The sequence below is a fragment of the Lissotriton helveticus genome, chromosome 1_1, assembly GCF_964261635.1.
Source record: "Lissotriton helveticus chromosome 1_1, aLisHel1.1, whole genome shotgun sequence".
NCBI classification, from domain to species: domain Eukaryota; kingdom Metazoa; phylum Chordata; class Amphibia; order Caudata; family Salamandridae; genus Lissotriton; species Lissotriton helveticus.
The window spans coordinates 1,946,357,878-1,946,376,558 of NC_136057.1; the positions used below are offsets into that span (position 1 = coordinate 1,946,357,878).

General features: G+C 42.9%; 1 protein-coding gene across 1 annotated transcript in view; it reads left to right on the plus strand.

Annotated features, from left to right (window-relative positions):
* The window catches only part of LOC144755180 (coagulation factor XIII B chain-like), a 291,682-nt gene that overhangs the window by 67,410 nt on the left and 205,591 nt on the right, over window positions 1-18,681 (plus strand). The gene's annotated exons all lie outside the window — the stretch shown is intronic.

The following is an 18,681-nucleotide window of genomic DNA, read 5'->3' on the forward strand; positions in this document are numbered from 1 at the left end:
CTGGTAGGAATGATGCTATATGGAATCTGCACATTATCGATCCTTAAAACAGTGATGTTGCTGTACACTATCATACCTCTAAAAGGTAGAGGTTGATAGGAGGCTGTTGCCATGGACTGCCTGGCAAGTATTGGCGGCTAGATTAACCGGCTAGGTTGGGTTTGTCATGAATAATTGTTTAATAATATGGTAAACCTTTGAGTTTGTAGTAAATATTACTTAAAGAGAACTACAATCGGCAATCGCTCCAATAAAAAGCCACACATTCAATTTCTGTGTCGTTATTAAGAGCTGCTTTGGTTTCGAGTTCCCTTTTCTTATTTCTAAGTTTTTCGGGTCAATAATGAGACTGGCAACCCTAATTATTATCTCTGAACACAGAAAAAATACAGTTTCAATGCATTACTTCCTTAAAGAAATTAATTTAATGCCAAAAGAAATAATGCTTATAGTGTGACCAGTTACAAAACTTTCTTTACAAACGTGATCCTAGTTGTATCCAAAATGCACACGATTGTTGTGCTTAGGGTTTGAAACACATTTTATTATATCATAGGACCGGATAGCACGTGGGTGGCTTAGAATCACCCAGCATTTTCTCTGCGATGGAATTTTTGGCAATCGGGATTAGTGATTTGAAAAAAATATGTCACCTGAATTTTGAAGCTAGATTAAAGGACTGCATCAGGATTATGAAGAATCTGAACAACTAATGCTTATCTCTGATTGATTGTTCTAAGGTAGGTGAAAGGATCCTTTGCCCATTGTCTTCAGGTTGAAATATGTGTTTAGGACAGTACATTTACAGTCTGTGCGGCATTTTTCAGCTAAATGAATTTATGTGTATTAACTTTTATATGGGTATAGAGGAGGCAAGATGGCGGCCGTGGCGTGGGCTGTGTGAACAGCTCAATCCCAAGCTCCTGGTCTAAGGGAGGAAAAATAGCTACCCCTGGACTGCTCCGCTCGACAAAAACTTCGATTTTGGGAGTGAGAATGGTCTAGAATCCTCTTTTGTCAGATATGAAAAGAAACGAAGGACCTGTGTATTTCTTTTGGAGGCGTTTTTAGGTCGAGGGACCGTACGGCTTGGCCGTAGGCCGAGACCGGAAGTCCGGAGATTTATTGTTACTTAGAGTGCAGCAACATCCCGCCTCTCTGTTTGTCTCTCCTCCATTGGCTGGCTTCCTAAACGGAGGCCAGCCATTGGAGGAGAGAGCCGTCACTCCGATTTAGCCCCGTCTTTTTCGGATTTGGGGGCGTAAGTTTTGCTGTTCTTTAGACAGTGACGTAGTCTGTCACTCAGAACCACAAAACCACGCCTCCAATTCCGAAAAAGACGGAAGCTTGCGGCCGCCATTTTTTTTTGGTCCCGCAGACGAGCTGCAGGACTCCCTTCATCCTCGCCTGTGCTGCCGGGCTCTATTCCGCCTTGTTTTTTGTGTGCTTTAAATGTTCCCTTCTGCCAGATAGTCCACAGCTTGTTCTGGTTATCAGTGAAAAGGTTCAGGCCCCCCTTGCATGTCTCCTCGCCCCTTCCCTCTCAGCCCATGCCTGCCTGCTCCCAAGCCTCCCCTTCTTCTCGTCTCCTCCCCCTGTCGCTGTGTGTTTGTTCTGACAGCAGGAAGCTTCCTGCCAGGCTTTCAGTTTAGGCTGCCGGTGCCCTGTTCCTGCGGTGCTTGCTTGTTTTTTCTTGTTTCTATCCCTCCCCGTATCCTTTAGTTTTCTTTTTCTCTCCCACGCCCTACATCCTCCAGCCCTCTCTCCACCTTCTGCTTATTTACTTCTCCTTTACTCCTCTTTTCTATCTCTTTTACTTCCTCTTCCTCTCCCCTATCTCTGTCTTTCCTCACACACTTTGTTGTGTATATTTTTCTCGCTCACACACACCTCTCCCGGTCGCTACCTGTGTCCTCAGCTGCACGTTGTTGCTTGTGGCGTGCTGTAGAGTGGTCCCAGGTCCTGTGACTCTACCCGGCTTCTTGGTGACTCTGCGTCTCGGTGGATGGTCGGAGGGTGCTCTCTGATGCTTGGTTGTGGTTCTGCTCTTCTGTGTCTGTCGGCGGCGGCCGGTGTGAGTCAGTGGTTGTGTGGTGATCTGAGGGGTGGGGGTTGCACTTGTAGCACGCTTGACGGCCGTGGGGTGGTCTGTTTTTCCGTAACTTCGTGGGAGGCTAGCGAGGGGTGTAGCCTGTGGCTCCTTGCCTCTGTCTCTAGACGATGGTCTGTGGCGATAGACTTGTCTGTGGTTCTCTGTTCCAAGGGAGGATGCTCCGCGGCTCTCTGTCCCGCAGAGTAGTGGTCTGTGGCAGAGTTGCTATGTTCTAGTCTGTGACTCCCTCCCTCTAGTGCCGCGTGCCCGCTGTTGATCTCTGTCCTGCCGCAAGTTGGACGGTGGATCTCAAACTTTCTGGTCAGCTGTGGAATGACCCGTGGGTGCAGAGAGAAGCCACAGGCAGTACCAGCTCCTGAATTTAGAGGGCTTTCTCCTCCAGAGCGGGGAATCTGCTCCCTCATTTATCTGACTCACATGCCTCATGCAGCGCCTCGACATCACTTGCTGGAAACACTGGAATTCAGACACAGAAATATTGTAAATGAGATACGATTTGTATTGATAAAAAAGAAACTGTGAGCGTTTCCTAGAACAAAATGTGGGTACACGAAGATGTGATTGCTGCCCCAGAAGCCCCTCGTGTGAAGTCCTACTGATCGTTTAGTCGCGACAGATATGCAAGGCTTCACCAGGACCCCCCCAACAACAAAACTATGCTCCCTATTTAAATACTAACCCGCGAGGGCGTGGGGCTGAGAAATCAACCGGGGTAACAGCCAAAGGCGACAGAATAATAAACATAAGGTGGTATATTATGGAGTATTATGGTATGGTAGTTCTGATATAGCTCGTCAGTGGGATGTTATAGCTTGGCTTGGACCATTATCTAATTCTGTGTACCTGATGCTATGCTATGCACTGTTATGATGTGTTATATTCCAGGTCGTTACATCACTGTTTGTTAATGGCGCTTGTATTTTAGCGCTGCGTAATACATAACATGTGGTCGCTGTTTGGCATGTTGCTTTATGTTATGGCCACGTGCAATGCGGGTGTCGTGCCATAATGTGTTTTATGCATGGATATTTGATGCTTTATTTGTAAAGCGCGTATTCACCCCTGTTGCGCTTCGATGCGCTGATCCCAACTCACCTGTGGGTTTTTGCATACACCACGGAAGGCACTAATGGCAGATGCAATATACATTACGCAACCGGCCCTGCCGGGGTCTGCCCCTCTGTAACATGTCCTCGGGCCTGCTGTGCCTCTGGGCGCCCCTTCCTCCCACCCAGGCACAAGGCGCTATGTTGTGAGGCGCACCAGGTATACCAGAAAGTGAACCTTCCTCCGGAGCGCAAGAAAACATGACCCTCCAATACCATTACAGGTGTTGTTTTTTATTGTATTTTTTATTACCTCTCTTGTGTTGTAATTATTATTATTATTAATATTATTATATTTATTATTAATATTGGCGTTATTTTAGATTAATATTAGGTTTACTGTTTTCATTTTTATGTATATTATATTACGCATGTTATTATTCCTTATTTGATAGTTTATACTATAATCGTAATTATTAGCGCCACCGTTACTACTTCTAGTAATGATGAGTAATAACGCAGCGCCTTTGTACCGCGTGCTGTAAATAACTCCAGTTATTTACAACAAGGGGTGGTGATGGACAGAGTCTCTGAATTAAGCAGAATACTCTCACCCAGTCAAGAGATCAGGGCTAGATCCAACACCGTTTTTTAGCTCATTGCACCATCCCAGTTTCAGAACCTGGCTGTATGCAAATTAGTCTGTCCCTGGCCCAGTGCATCATGGGAACAGGGCAGACCAGACTACAAAAGCCAATTCTTACACTGGGAAGGAAACAAGCTTCCGGGGGCCGGTTTCTGGCATTTCAGCCGTCTTCGGCCCGGCTTGCTTGAATCCTGATGGTGCAATGAGCAAGGGACTCACATCTGAGTATACCCTTCCACGCTTAGGGTGAACAAAATTATTTACAACAAGGGGTGGTGATGGACAGAGTCTCTGAATTAAGCAGAATACTCTCACCCAGTCAAGAGATCAGGGCTAGATCCAACACCGTTTTTTAGCTCATTGCACCATCCCAGTTTCAGAACCTGGCTGTATGCAAATTAGTCTGTCCCTGGCCCAGTGCATCATGGGAACAGGGCAGACCAGACTACTTCTGGTGAAGAATTGGCTTGGTAGTTTGGTCTGCCCTGTTCCCATGATGCACTGGGCCAGGGACAGACTAATTTGCATATAGCCAGGTTCTGAGCTGGGATGGGGCAGTGAGATAAATAACGGTGATGGATCAAGCCCTGATCTTTGGACTGGGTAAGAGTGGTCTGCTTAATTCAGACACTCTGTTCATCACCACCCCCTTTTCTGAATCGTTTTTGGCCACTATAGGTGTGGCAGGGTATACTCAGACATGAGTCCCTTTCTCACTGCTCCATCAGGATTCAAGCAAGCCGGGCCGAAGAGGCTGAAATGCCAGAAACCGGTCCCCGGTAGCTTGTCTCCTTTCTGGTGAAGAATTGGCTTGGTAGTTTGGTCTGCCCTGTTCCCATGATGCACTGGGCCAGGGACAGACTAATTTGCATATAGCCAGGTTCTGAGCTGGGATGGGGCAGTGAGATAAATAACGGTGATGGATCAAGCCCTGATCTTTGGACTGGGTAAGAGTGGTCTGCTTAATTCAGACACTCTGTTCATCACCACCCCCTTTTCTGAATCGTTTTTGGCCACTATAGGTGTGGCAGGGTATACTCAGACATGAGTCCCTTTCTCACTGCTCCATCAGGATTCAAGCAAGCCGGGCCGAAGAGGCTGAAATGCCAGAAACCGGTCCCCGGTAGCTTGTCTCCTTTCTGGTGAAGAATTGGCTTGGTAGTTTGGTCTGCCCTGTTCCCATGATGCACTGGGCCAGGGACAGACTAATTTGCATATAGCCAGGTTCTGAGCTGGGATGGGGCAGTGAGATAAATAACGGTGATGGATCAAGCCCTGATCTTTGGACTGGGTAAGAGTGGTCTGCTTAATTCAGACACTCTGTTCATCACCACCCCCTTTTCTGAATCGTAAATAACTCCAGATCGTTGATTTCACTCTCCGTGGGAGGATTTAGTTCTCTAACCCCGGCCTCGAGATGTTGCCCCTCAAGACTCAACCCACCGGGCTGTCTTTTCTGGGTGCATTTGTTCTCGGGGTATTCAGTCGAGAGTGATATCCTGCTGCAGCCATATTTCAGACCGAAATTATTTTCTTCAAAAATGAGTTTTTATTCAACCTCCCGCCCCCTTCCCCCAAGGACGAATAGAGCTGCTTTATATGATTAATAATTTACTTAACAAACGGTGAAATTAGAGGTCTACAAACATCTTGACAATCTAGCACTTTTACAGAAAATTGTTTACACTAGCACACAAAATAATTAATTTACGTACACTGAGCAAGTTTTCCAGAAAAGATCAGAGTAGTTTAAATTCTCTTGGCTTATCGCATTTGCGGAGCGCACAAAAATGACGGGCATGGCCAGGCTCTTTCAGAGAAGGCAGAAGGGGGATATTGCGTTATTTACACAGAATCACACATTCGGTCACAGTGACGATGCCAGGATTTAAAACCCAAAGTTCCCTCTTGCTGCCTGCCGCAGCCGGTACTACTGGGAACCTCTTTAGTTTACTGTGCATATTCCCGCTACTCAGCAGGGCCACGGCTACACATCCGAAATCTAAACTGTATGACAATTCTGTTGGGTTTTCATTCTAAGTGCTCACTCTCTACTACTCTCGACTACTCTGCTCTCTACTCATTCTCTACAAGTCACTCTCTACTACTCTACTACTCTCTTCTACTCTCTACTAACTCTCTACTTTTCTCTACTCACTCTCTACTACTCACTCTTTTTTACTCTCTCTACTACTCACTCTCTACTACTCCCTACTACTCTCTACTACTCTCTACTACTCTCTACTACTCTCTACTACTTACTACTCACTCTGTACTACTCACTCTACTACTCGCTCTCTACTCGCTCTCTACTTGTAACGATTGAAAGCAGCGCAATAATACGCATGCGCCACTAACCTGACTCCAGCGCCCAGCAGAGACGACGGGATGACAGTCCTCACAACCTCCCTCTGCACAGCACCCAATAATGGGAAGATCACCGCTATTGGAGTGAGCACAGCCGGAGGCCGCAAGGTGAAATGGCGGCAGAAGATGGGTGTTATGTTATCTTCAGCCCGAGATCTGGGCTCGGCGGATCGTCGATAAGACCTCCCTGGAGGCGGGTGAGAAGACAGAGGGAATAATGCAGATCCGTAATGCCGGGAACAGTCCCCCTTCCCCTGTGTTCCGAGACTTACCACATTCGCATAGATAGACTTCGTGAAGGTAAAGTCTGGCCAAGGTGTCGAAAAGTCGACTCACTTCTCGAACTTGATCCGGCAAGGAAAAACAGGTAAGTGGTACACTCCACAGTAAGTTTTCCAAACAAGGTAAAGTTTCTAGATAGATCCAAAATACTCCTTCTGGATATAAATAGCCGTAGTCCCTCTGTAGGCTACAACAGGAATGTTGTAAGAGACTTCCAGTAGAAAAACAAATAAGGGAAGGTGCGACCTGCACAATGTATTGAACGTTGTTCCAAACAAACAAAAAAGTAAAATGCAACAGAAGAGAGCGAGCCCGCTCTCCTCGAGGATTTCGATCCAACGCGGTTCTGTATCACTCACAGGACCTCTGACCACGCAGGCACTTCGTCGTCGCGGCGGTTCTGTTTGAATCACAGGAACTCTGACCACGCAGGCACTTCGTCGTCGCGGCGGTTCTGTTTCACTCACAGGAACTCTGACCACGCAGGCACTTCGTCGTCGCGGCGGTTCTGTTTCACTCACAGGAACTCTGACCACGCAGGCACTTCGTCGTCGCGGCGATTCTGTAACGCTGATAAAGCAGGCTAGTCACGGATTCTCCAAGGCAGGACTCCAAACGAACAAACATACGGAGGACGAACCAGGAACAGGATTGACAAGCCCCGTTTTGTTCCAGGGGTGGAGCTTAAGTAAGATCCTCCCATTGTGCCAGATCCAAGCGCCGCTTGGCCTTCTGGGACTGGTAGTTTTTCCTTATGTGACAGGAAACCTGATATCTACTGCGACCGGCTGCCCTGCAAGGGTGATCGCTACACTACTCCCTCTCTACTACTCTTTACTACTCAATCTCTACTACTCTACTCCTCTTTACTACTCACTCTACTACTCACTCTATACTACTCACTCTCTACTACGCTCTACTACTCTACTCACTCTACTACTCACTCTCTACTACTCTCTACTACTCACTCTACTACTCTACTCACTCTCTACTACTCTCTACTACTTACTACTCACTCTGTACTACTCACTCTGTACTACTCACTCTGTACTACTCACTCTCTACTACTCACTATCTACTACGCACTCTCTACTACTCTCTACTCACTCTACTAATCACTCTACTACTCTCTACTACTCACTCCCTACTACTCTACTCACTCTCTACTACTCACACTCCACTTCTCGCTACTACTCACTCTCCACTACTCATTCTCCACTACTCACTCTCCAATACACACTCTCTACTACTCACTCTCTACAACTCACTCTACTCGCTACTACTCGCTCTCTACTACTCGCTCTCTACTACTCTCTCGCTACTACTCTACTACTCACTCGCTACTACTCTCTACTACTCTACTCACTCGCTAGTACTCACTCTACTACTCTACTACTCACTCCCCCCTACTCTCTACTACTCACTCCTCACTACTCTCTTATACTCCCTCTCTACTACTAACTCTCTCTACTCTCTACTACTAACTCTCTCTACTCTCTACTACTCACTCTCCACTCTCTACTACTCACTCTCAACTACTCACTCTCTACTACTCACTCTCTACTACTCACTCTCTACTACTCTCTCTACTCTCTACTACTCACTCTCTACTACTCACTCTCTAGTACTCTCTATACTCTACTACTCACTCTACTCTCTAGCTCTCACGCTCTACTCTCTACTACTCACTCTCTACTTCTTACCTCTTGCTCTACATCTCTCTACTTCTCGCTCTACCTCGCTCTCTACTATCTACCTCTACACCTCTCTAAGGGCACACATATGCACATATATAAATATACATATATGTATATATGCATATGCATTTACGTGTGTGTGTGTGTGTGTGTATATATATATATATATATATATATATATATATATATATATATATATATATACATATACATACATATATAAACATATATATGCATCTGCAGATCTATATAGATGCATGCATACATATACATATATTCATACATATGCTTGTTTATTGTGTGTGTTTTTAAACCTAAATAAAACGTGTTATTTGCAATGTCAATCGCTTAAACTCTCGTAAATACGCGACCTATTCCATTGCAAATCCAATAGGTCTCGCATTTGCGAGAGATTAAGCTATTGGCATTGTAAATGACAATGCCATTTATTTATCTGTTTTCAAAATCAACACATAAATACAAATATTGTCATTTACAATGCCAATAGCTCTAACTTTTGCAAAGGCGAGACCGTTGCATTGTAAATGCTTGTTTATTTACCAGCTGAAAACGCGACGGAACCTTGAATACCTGTGCTAAAAGCCAGCGGTAAACGGCTTTATCTACATCTGCCCGGATGCTGGTCGGTTTCCTTCTTTTCCGCCAAAGAGCCCCGCTTTCGCTGCTCCCTGTTGTTTTTGGGCTCTACTGTACTGTTGTTCGTGGCCGCGGAGGAGCCCAGGTTACTCTACGGAGGAAGATGCCGCCAAAGGTTAACACGCGCAGCGGGAAAACAAAAGAGCAGCCCGCGGTGGAGGAAGCCGGTAAAAACGCCGATGGAGGAGCGGCTGAAGCATGTGAGAACGTGTCACAGAATGTCTCAACTGCAACCGCGAAAAAGGGGACTGAATCGGTAGGAAAGGCATCATTAGCTGCTCGGTCCGTGAAACAGGGGACTCAAACTTTGCATGCATTGTTTGGGAGACAAATCTCAAAAAACGCCGTGTTACAGACCGGTGCTTCAGATCAAGGTCTCCATAAAGCTACAGTGGTGGTGGAGTTATATGGCTGTGGAGAAAGTTTGCTCCCTCTCGGCATAGTCAGCGAAGAGGTTGTTGCTAAAAATATAACTTCAAATGCAGAAACGAGTGGAAAACAGCTAATTGCCGCCCTGAATGGCTTAAGGCCAGAGAGTGGCAATATGGGAGATTATCAGCCTGATTCATGTACGGGCCGTTTTGCGTGGCCCTAATAGCGAATCATAGCGACTCGCTATTGAGGACACGCAAAACGGCATTCATGTAGGAATTGCTAAATCAATAGCGATTCCTACATGTTCTCTATTTGCGAGTAGCAATTTGCTACTCGCAAAAAAAGGAATAACTCCCCATTCATTCCTATGGGCCAAAAGGCCCATAGGAATGAATGGGGAGTATCCCTTATTTGCGAGTAGCAATTTGCTACTCGCAAATCAGATAGCGATTTTAAGGGTGCCAGGGGTGTCCAAAGGACACCCTGTAGCACCCCTAAAATGCACATTTGAACAGGTGTTGCGCACACACATGTCCAAAGGACATTTGTGTGTGCAACATGCAACTTAGAAAAATGCTTTTAAAAGCATTTTTCTATGTTTTTGCTATTTACCGAGAGGTCTGACCTCTCGGTAAATAGCGGCCCAATTTTGCTAAATCGCAATTTTTGCAAGTGTCATGAATAGCATTTAAGGAATCTCTAATAGAGATTCCTTAAATGCTAATCCTCGCATATTTGCTAATCCCTCATTAGCGATTTTTGCATTTGGGATTGTGAATCCCAAATGCCAAAATTGCACTCGCAAAAGGCAAGATTCTGAGAATCTTGCCCTTTGCGAGTGCAATTTTGCTTCATGAATCAGGCTGTAAGTCCCTGATAGTGCCTCAAGTGATGCTATAACTGGCAGTTTGGAAAATCCCCGTATCAGAGACAGATTTGCTGGCACTAATTGAGGGGGCTTCTGTGTCTGATCAAACAGGACTGCATGAAGCTGGCGATAATTTTTATTCTTTGTCAGATCCATCATCAGATGAGAGCACTAATATAAGTAAAGATTGGTTTGATGACTGTGAGGGTGGCAGCACGGAGGAGGAAGCAAGGCTAAATTTCGTTTCATCAAATGTTAGCAGCTGTACTGTTAAGAATATGAAGAAAAAATATCACATCGTACTAAATCTAAAACAGAAGAGCTGATACCAGAGGGTACAAAGCCAGCGTTAAGATCAGAATCAGATTTGCCTGACACCATAAGGTCTGAAGCTGAGAAAAATGTAAATGAAACAAATGCCTCTCAGGAGATTACTCTGGTGACAATTATAATACAATGATGAGTCATAGAGCAGAAAGCAAAGCCGAAAATACACGCACGCAGGCCACATGTAGTAAAGTCAAGAATGCTGTGCGCCGGGTGATAAAATATGCTCTGAAACAGCTACTAGAGTTACCGAAGCTGAGGCCAGAATTTCTGCATTAGAGGACGATGCTGCTGCTCAAAAAATAGAGCTTGAATCTATTAAAGCTCATCGTGATGATCTTACTTACAAATTGTCTGAACTGGAGAATCAAGCACGCAGGAATAGAGTGCGTTTTTTAGGAATTCCAGAGAATAAAGAGGGGTCTGATATGAGGAAATTTGTTTGCGAACTTCTGACTGAAGCTTTTCCTGAACTAACTCTTTGGGACTGGATAATGGAAATTCAGAGAGCCCACCGGTTCCCATTTTCGGTTAGGAAACCCCGACAGGGGAAGAAGCCCGCCCAAGAGCGATTCTAGTGTGCTTTAATAATTTTCTTGCAAGGGAAGCAATATACTCGTTAGCTAGACCAGACAAAAAAGCGGTGGCTACAGATTGTAGTTTTTTCGTTAGGCCACATTTCTGTCAGGCTACCGTGTCTCAACGTTGGCATTTGCGCGAGCTTATTGCTGGATTTCAGAATAAAGGGGCTACAGTATACTTGCAGAATCCGGCAATACTTAAAGTTATCGTAAAAGGGCAAACAAGATTTTTTCATTCTGAAAACAAAGCCAAAGAGTATTTGGGATCTCTGTTATTAGGGGAGGGCCTAAAGATTTGGAATATTATTTTCTCTTTTCTCATGAGGGGTTTGCGACCTTTACGTTAGCTAATTTATGTGTTCTCCTTTCCTGGACCGGGGGGGGGGGTACGGTTCTCCATAATTTGCAGGGACTGACAGTCCTTGGGCCTCATATGGTGGGAGGTGCAGGTTGGGTGGGGGGGTGTGGCGGGGTGGTCAAGGGGGTGGGATGTGGAGGGGAGGTGGTGGGTCTAGTGTGTAGGTGGAGGTGGGGTGACAAATCAGCAGCAGATAAGTTTTATTCTAAAATGGTTTCGTGTTCCCAGGCAACGTCAAACAGTGGTTGAATGCATAAAAAAGGTGTTAGAGCAAATTTTTTGGTATATATTTGCTTGTGAAATGGATAAAAAATAAAAAATATGCACCCTACATCTATGTGGCCTTAATGTCCCTAAGAAGAGACAGGTACTGGCTAGAATTGTGCAGCTGTTGCATATTGATGTATTATGTCTTCAAGAAACGCATGTCTCGTGGGCTAATAGGGGATACCTGAAAACTCTAGGGCTGGAATTAATCGTTTGCTCTAAACAAACTGGGATTAAGAGAGGGGTGGCTATACTTATGAAGCGTGGGCTGGGTATCAGCTTAAAGACAGCTGAAGATAAATGGGGCCGCTGGGCAATAAGTAAATTTAAGATCAGTCAATGCAGATTTTCACTCTGCAATCCGTATGGGCCTAATTTGGATGATTTCGAACTCATTAATTTTTTTAATACAGAACTGGCTCAGTGGCTGCAACCAGTGGTAATGTGTGGTGATCTTAATATACATTTAGATGCTCAGATGGATCTCAGAATAAATAGTGTATATTTAGGTAGAAAGAAACAAGTATTTTCTTCATTAAGGAACCTGAGCTTAGAACATGGGCTTCATGACGTTTGGAATTTATTACACGCTGATGACCCTGGGTTTACTTTTTTCTCTGCCCCGTATTCTAAATTTATAAGATTAGATTATTTTTTTGTTTCATCCGAATTGTTAGCAAAGGTTAATATTGAGATTCAACCCAAACTGGTATCCGACCACAATCCTGTAATATTAGAATGAGCTTTAGATTTTGAGTTAAAAGAAGGCAATAATACATGGTCCTTCGAGAGAAAGCTACTATTGGGTGAGGAGTATATTCAGTGTATGTCTAAGATTATTCAGGAATTTTTTTATTTAATAAGGGGACAGCTGTGCATAAAGTAGTATGGGACACTTTTAAATCAGTCGTTTGGGGAGAAACTATTATTTTTCTGAAATTTAAACGAAAAAGGATATGGGCCAAACATAAAAATTACTTTGATGCGGTTATAATGGCGGAACAGAAGTTAGCTGAGACGATAAACCTGGGCTTAGATTCTGCTATACCTCAAAGGGATCTTATTGTTAAAAGGGTAGTTGCGTATGCCAATATAGGCGACCAAATAGCGGAAAAATATGTACAGCATAAGGACGTTTATGAATTTAGCGAACAAATAGGCAGAATTCTGGCTAAAAGATTAAGCAGAAGGCAGTTTATAATGAGATCGCCAAAATTATCGATTTAAATGGAGTTCTGCAAGAAACTAAGGAGGGCATTCTGACAACTTTTCAAGGATTTTATCAATCTTTGAATAGTAGCCCTGGGGCAGAATCCTAAGGACACAACGAGGGGGAATATTTGAAAGATCTTGACTCTGGGGCTCTGTCAGATATGCAAAAAATGATATTATCTGCCCCCTTAGTTTGGGAGGAAGTCGAGACAGCTTTATCAGGCTTAGCTCAGGGAAAGGCTATGGGGCCTGATAATATTCCGCTTGAATTCTATTGTGCTTTCAGGAACATATTGCAAAATGAATTATTGAAAGTTTGTCAACAAGCTTTGCTTGGTAATGCCCCGGATTCCTGGACAGAAGCATCGATTGTGGTTTTTAAGAAAAAAGGGAAAAAAGAAACTGAAATGGGGTCGTATAGACCCATTTCACTACTTAATTCAGACAGTAAAATACATTCGAAGATAATCGCCAATGGGTTGAATGATTTTATGCCAGGTTTGGTCTCAAAAAGACAACACAGGTTTATTCAACATAGAGACACTACAGATCATGTTAAAAAAAAATCGTTTCCATGCTGGACTGGTCGCAGGATACTAACACCCCTGTCGGGGTGTCCCTGTTGGATGCTAAAAAAGCATTCGACAGGGTCGCTTGGAGGTTCCTGTGGGCAGTTCTAGCATGGAAGGGATTCCCGGCAGAAATTATCACGGCGATACAGACACTATATATTCATCCGTACTTCAGGTAGGCTGTCTGGGAATATAGCAATAGCAAGGGGGACGAGACAAGGTTGTCCTTTTTCCCCCTTGCTATTTGGTCTTTATATAGAACCTTTTATAAGCACTTTGCAGAATAGCATTGAAATAAAACCGGTAGAGATAAATAATGGGGTGTATAAGGTATTTGCTTATGCAGATGATATTGCTGTTGTTACACCAGATATTAGTAACGCTTTACCTAGGGTTATTGTAGCAGCTGAGGTGTTTCGGCGGCTTTCGGGCTACAAATTAAATGTCTCTAAGACACAAATAATTCACTCGGAGGCCGGCCGTCCAATTGATTTAAAATTTGAAACTGAGGCAACATATCTTGGCATTAAAATAACATCTAAAGTTGAAGACATAATTCCTCTGAATCTGGATCCAATTATAGCTTCTGCTAATAAAACGTTAGAAAGGATTAATAATTTACACCTTTCTCTGTATGGGCGCAGTAATGTTTTAAAAATGCTTATACTCCCCAAATTTTTGTATATATTTCAAACTATTCCCTTACTTATTTCTGCCTCCTTTTTTGCTCAGATTGAAAGAATGTGTTCGATGTTTTTGTGGAGATATCGTCGGTCGAGGAGAGCTTTCAAATGGTGTATGCTATCCAGAGCAAGAGGAGGCTGGGGTGTTCCTAATTTCCGACTATATCATTGGACAGCTATTTTACAATATATGGGTGTCTTATTCTTACAGGAGGATCCAACAGAAGATTTTGCCGCTCCTTCTATCTATGAGATGTTACTGGGGCGAGAGGCGAGGCAATGTTTTTTTCGTATAATTGAACCCAGTTATTACAAGAAAATAAAATTTAAAGTTGTCACGACTGCTTTCGAAATATGGAAAAAAACTAAAAAGAAATTGGGCATAGGTTCTAATCTAAATTTTTATACTCTGTTTAAGAACTGCCCTGTTCTCCCTGATATATTTAGAGATCAGGTCATGGATAGGTGGCATAGTGCTGGAATCTGTAAAGTTGGAGACCTGTTTCTGGGGAAACAGTTAGTCGCTTTTGATTATAAGCAAAAGGAATATAAGTTAGTTTGAACTGATTTTTTTAAATAACTTCAGCTTCGCAGTTTTTTTTAACATAGATTAGGCCATAATTTGATTATGTTGGAGAGAATAGAAATTATGTAAGCAATTAGATTAAGAGCTAAATTGGGGATTTTATATCAGATGTTTAATGAAAAGATCGAGGATGATCTTGAGGCCTGGGAGTTAAAATGGAAAAATAAATTGGGGAGAGAAAGGCTAAATTTTGAGAAAATTATTAAGTTATCTATTAATGTTTTATTTAATGGCTCCCTGAAAAGTCAACATTTTATGTCAATTTTTGATTCATACTATACCCCTGTAAAACTTGTAAAATGGAATTCTATAAGGGGGAACAAATGTAATCGGTGTGGGTTATTTCCATTATTCAAAGAGTGGCTGAATAAAATGCTTAGGACGTAAAAATCTGAGGTGGCATATGCAAGATGTGTGGGGGTCAAAAAAAGATTTAAAGCCTCATGGCAGTTTATAGATTTCCCCAGAAGAATTGGGCCCCAACTTGGCAGCAATGGCCCTGGTGGCTCCATGAGGGATACTCAGAGATATTTTCACATTACTCGTGCTTTTGCAAGGGGGGCTATCTGGCTTTTCTTGTTATTGGTGTAAAAGCGGTATCCTAAGAGGTAAGAATGCTTTTTTCCTCATAACGGGGTATGTCAGACCTAAATGGTCGGGGTGTCTAGTTCATTGTAGTAATGCAATGAACTAGACACCCCGAGTGCTCACGCTTGTTAGTAGGACAAGCGTGAGCACTTTCCCGCTAATTTTTGAAGCAATTAAGTATTTGCAAAGGCGGCGTAGTTTCACGGGGCATGGTACTTTATTGATTTTTTTAAAAATATCTTTATTGCGTTTTACCTTTTCAGATACGAACAACACAAGCATTGGTATATATAACACTTATAGCAGAAGTAATGTTGCTATGTTACCGTGTACATAAAGCCGGGTATTTCCATCGTACAGTCATAGCGAGTTCTGCATCTTCAGCACAGGATTTGGTGTACATGTGTAAATTAACATTGGCATTGACTGCCTACGTACACTGTCATCTCTAATTGTAGAACAAGATGTGTCCTCCATGGCACTTAATTGATGGCTGCTAATATACCTGTGCTGTATATATTTGTACACCATTATTTTCACAAAGCTACTTGGGAGGAGGAGACCTAAATTGACACGTGGACACTATTGATTGCTATATGACATTTCAGCATTACTGTTTTGAACAGATCAATTGTCCTAAACTATGTGATGGTTCATTCATTTGTACATGAGCTTGGTAGAATCAAATGCTATTCTGTATAATATTTTTCTGGTATGTTTCTTATTTGTAATTGAAATGCTCAATAAAAAAAATATACAAACAAGAACAATGTTCTATTTGGTTTGACATATTTTGACATTTTTATTGATATTAGAATATGAAATTTTTCTTAAGGCACTCGATTCACTGACATGCAGGATTTTGGAATAATCCTCAATTTTCTCAGGATTACAGTGTAATAGTTTTAAAGGATGGCATATTGAGATCTCCTTAAAGACCTAGCAAGGAAATTAATATTCTGGTGAATGATTTTTTAAATACATTTAAGTTGGGGATTCTGGTCTGAAAAATGAAACATTTACGAGTAAGATTTTTCACCTAAAATAACTGTTTTCGAAATGTAACACCCTCTTAGTACTTAATATTCACAAGTTACTGTCAATGAACCTTAAGCATGGTCTTAGTTAGGAAAGAGGTAAGAGTTGTGAAAGGTGGTTAACCAATATTTTCCTCAATCAGCTTCAGAAGGCAGCATGTTGGATACATTGATTGACTGTACCAAATGTCAATACATTTCGAAATATCTTTCACTTGCAATCTACACCATAAAGTCTGAGGAAGTGGGTAGTACTGTACAAGGGTGCACCTTAATCTTATAATTGTGGTTCGGAGGGGATAGTTAAAAGTGATCAATTCATTTGCTTGCCCGACTTGAGGTTATATCTTTTGACGTTTTTTTCCAGAATTTTCATGCATAAATGGCAACTCTTTATCTTCATATGCAAACAAAAATAATGATGAAAGTATCTAATCAAGAAGCAATGAAGGCCTAATTGCACATTTATAGCAGTGGCAATTGAAAACTATGTATCACTGGGATAGGAAAGGAATGGGGGATTGCCTGAATGAACTATTAGTATTGCATTCCATACAATATCTTGTAGCATATAGCTGTGTACAACACAGTGGTCTGAAAATATGTAACATGTGAGTGTTGTTCGACTAAACCACTATTTAGGTCCAAAGTTCAAATGTATGATAGTGTTCCATAGTTGGAAGTCTATTTTCCTTTTCAATCATATCGTATAAATTTCATGTTTATGCCATATACAAACACAAAAATAAAATAAGGAAATGTTCCGGTTCGGGCGTTCTGAGGGCTCTTGAGCTGCAGTTTCTTGACCACTGGCACAACGTGGAACAAAGACCAGCTGCCTGGCATAAATTGACCTTTCAAACGACGGTCTCAGTGCAGCACATCCAAACACTCCACCCTGCATTGGACCTGTCAACCCCTCCATTCACGCCACAATCCAACTTGCTTGGACTAAACAGGGGGGAAGGAGGAAAGAAAAGAAAGAAAGGGAATAAAAGGGATAAAAGGGAAAAAGCCAATAAGTCAGCAGCTATCGGGATCTCTGTCAAGGATCAGCCAAGGAAAAGAGGGAGAGAAACTATGGAGGGGCACCGATAATATTCACAAATACCCACAACACCTACATCAATTGCTACAATTGCCACAATGAGATCAGGGAAGGCAAGACAGCAGGGGGTGCCCAAACCTAACAAGAAAACGCGCAGGAAAACAAAGAAGACATTTAGTAACGAAAGCGCTGAGGACCTGACGAAGAAGGAAGAGGAAATCCCTTGATTTCCCCACTCCTCACCAGCCTGCAGGCACAGCCAACTGCCAATGCAAACGAAGCAACTATCAGGACCATTACAACTAAAACAAGCTACCAACCGAAAATTTACACCAAATTTTCTTTCATAAAAGACGCTGGGCCAGTCTTGTGCCTGACCAGCAACAAAGAAAGCAATCTCCCCACTTCTCTCCAACCCATTAAAATACGCCAGACTACACAACAGCAGTTAAATGAGGACTATGGAGAATCTACGGCCAACAGGGAAACATCGTGCGTAACAAGACTCTGGGAAGTAAGTGCAGAGGATGAGAAGCTTAAAGAGAATAAGGACCAGGGTAATAAGATGTATGAATAAACAAGCAACGCCAAACGGCATCAATAAAATCAGTGATAGGGAGAAGGACGGCCAAGGTCAGGCAAACAGCCACACAGAGCCCACAAAGAGGGAAGTAGACGGAAACATCAGCAATCATATTCCTCTCAGCCCCAATAAGGGAGAAACTCCAGCCAATTGGGCACCACACAAACCAGGAAAAATTAAGCCAAAACATCTAGAACATCAAGAACATGGAAACCCTGCCAACAACAATAACAATAACACCAACAAAAACATAATCTTAAGGGAAGAATCAGGCACCCTCGAACTGCTTCAACAACAGCAACAACAAAAGGAAATCGAAAATCAAGAAAAAGACATCAACAATGTAATGCAACCTAGTCTCTTACTTCCCTCAGTGGTCAAGCCCTAGGTGGACACAATGGGTAACAATGACCCTACATACACGACTACTAAAATGGCGGAGGGAAATATTCAACCCACTCAATCCACTTCTCAGACACTACCAAAAAGGCAAGTTCAATCACCTCAGGAACAATTGCACGGCCACTATGGCCAATTGCCTGCAGGCACTGTGCAAAATGACACAAATATAAAAACACAAGGGCAACACATCTCAACAACTCAGGAAATGGAACTATAATCATCTTACCTTACACCAGAGGAATGGGAGGAACTGGTTGCCTCATACTCTCTTGCGCCTCAAGCTGTATCCCAACAAAGAAACAGCTCTCCAAAGCTCTACGCAAAGCAATCCAAATTGCAGGAAAAAGGAGATATTTGGACCACACTGTTGTTGGTAACGCCATGCA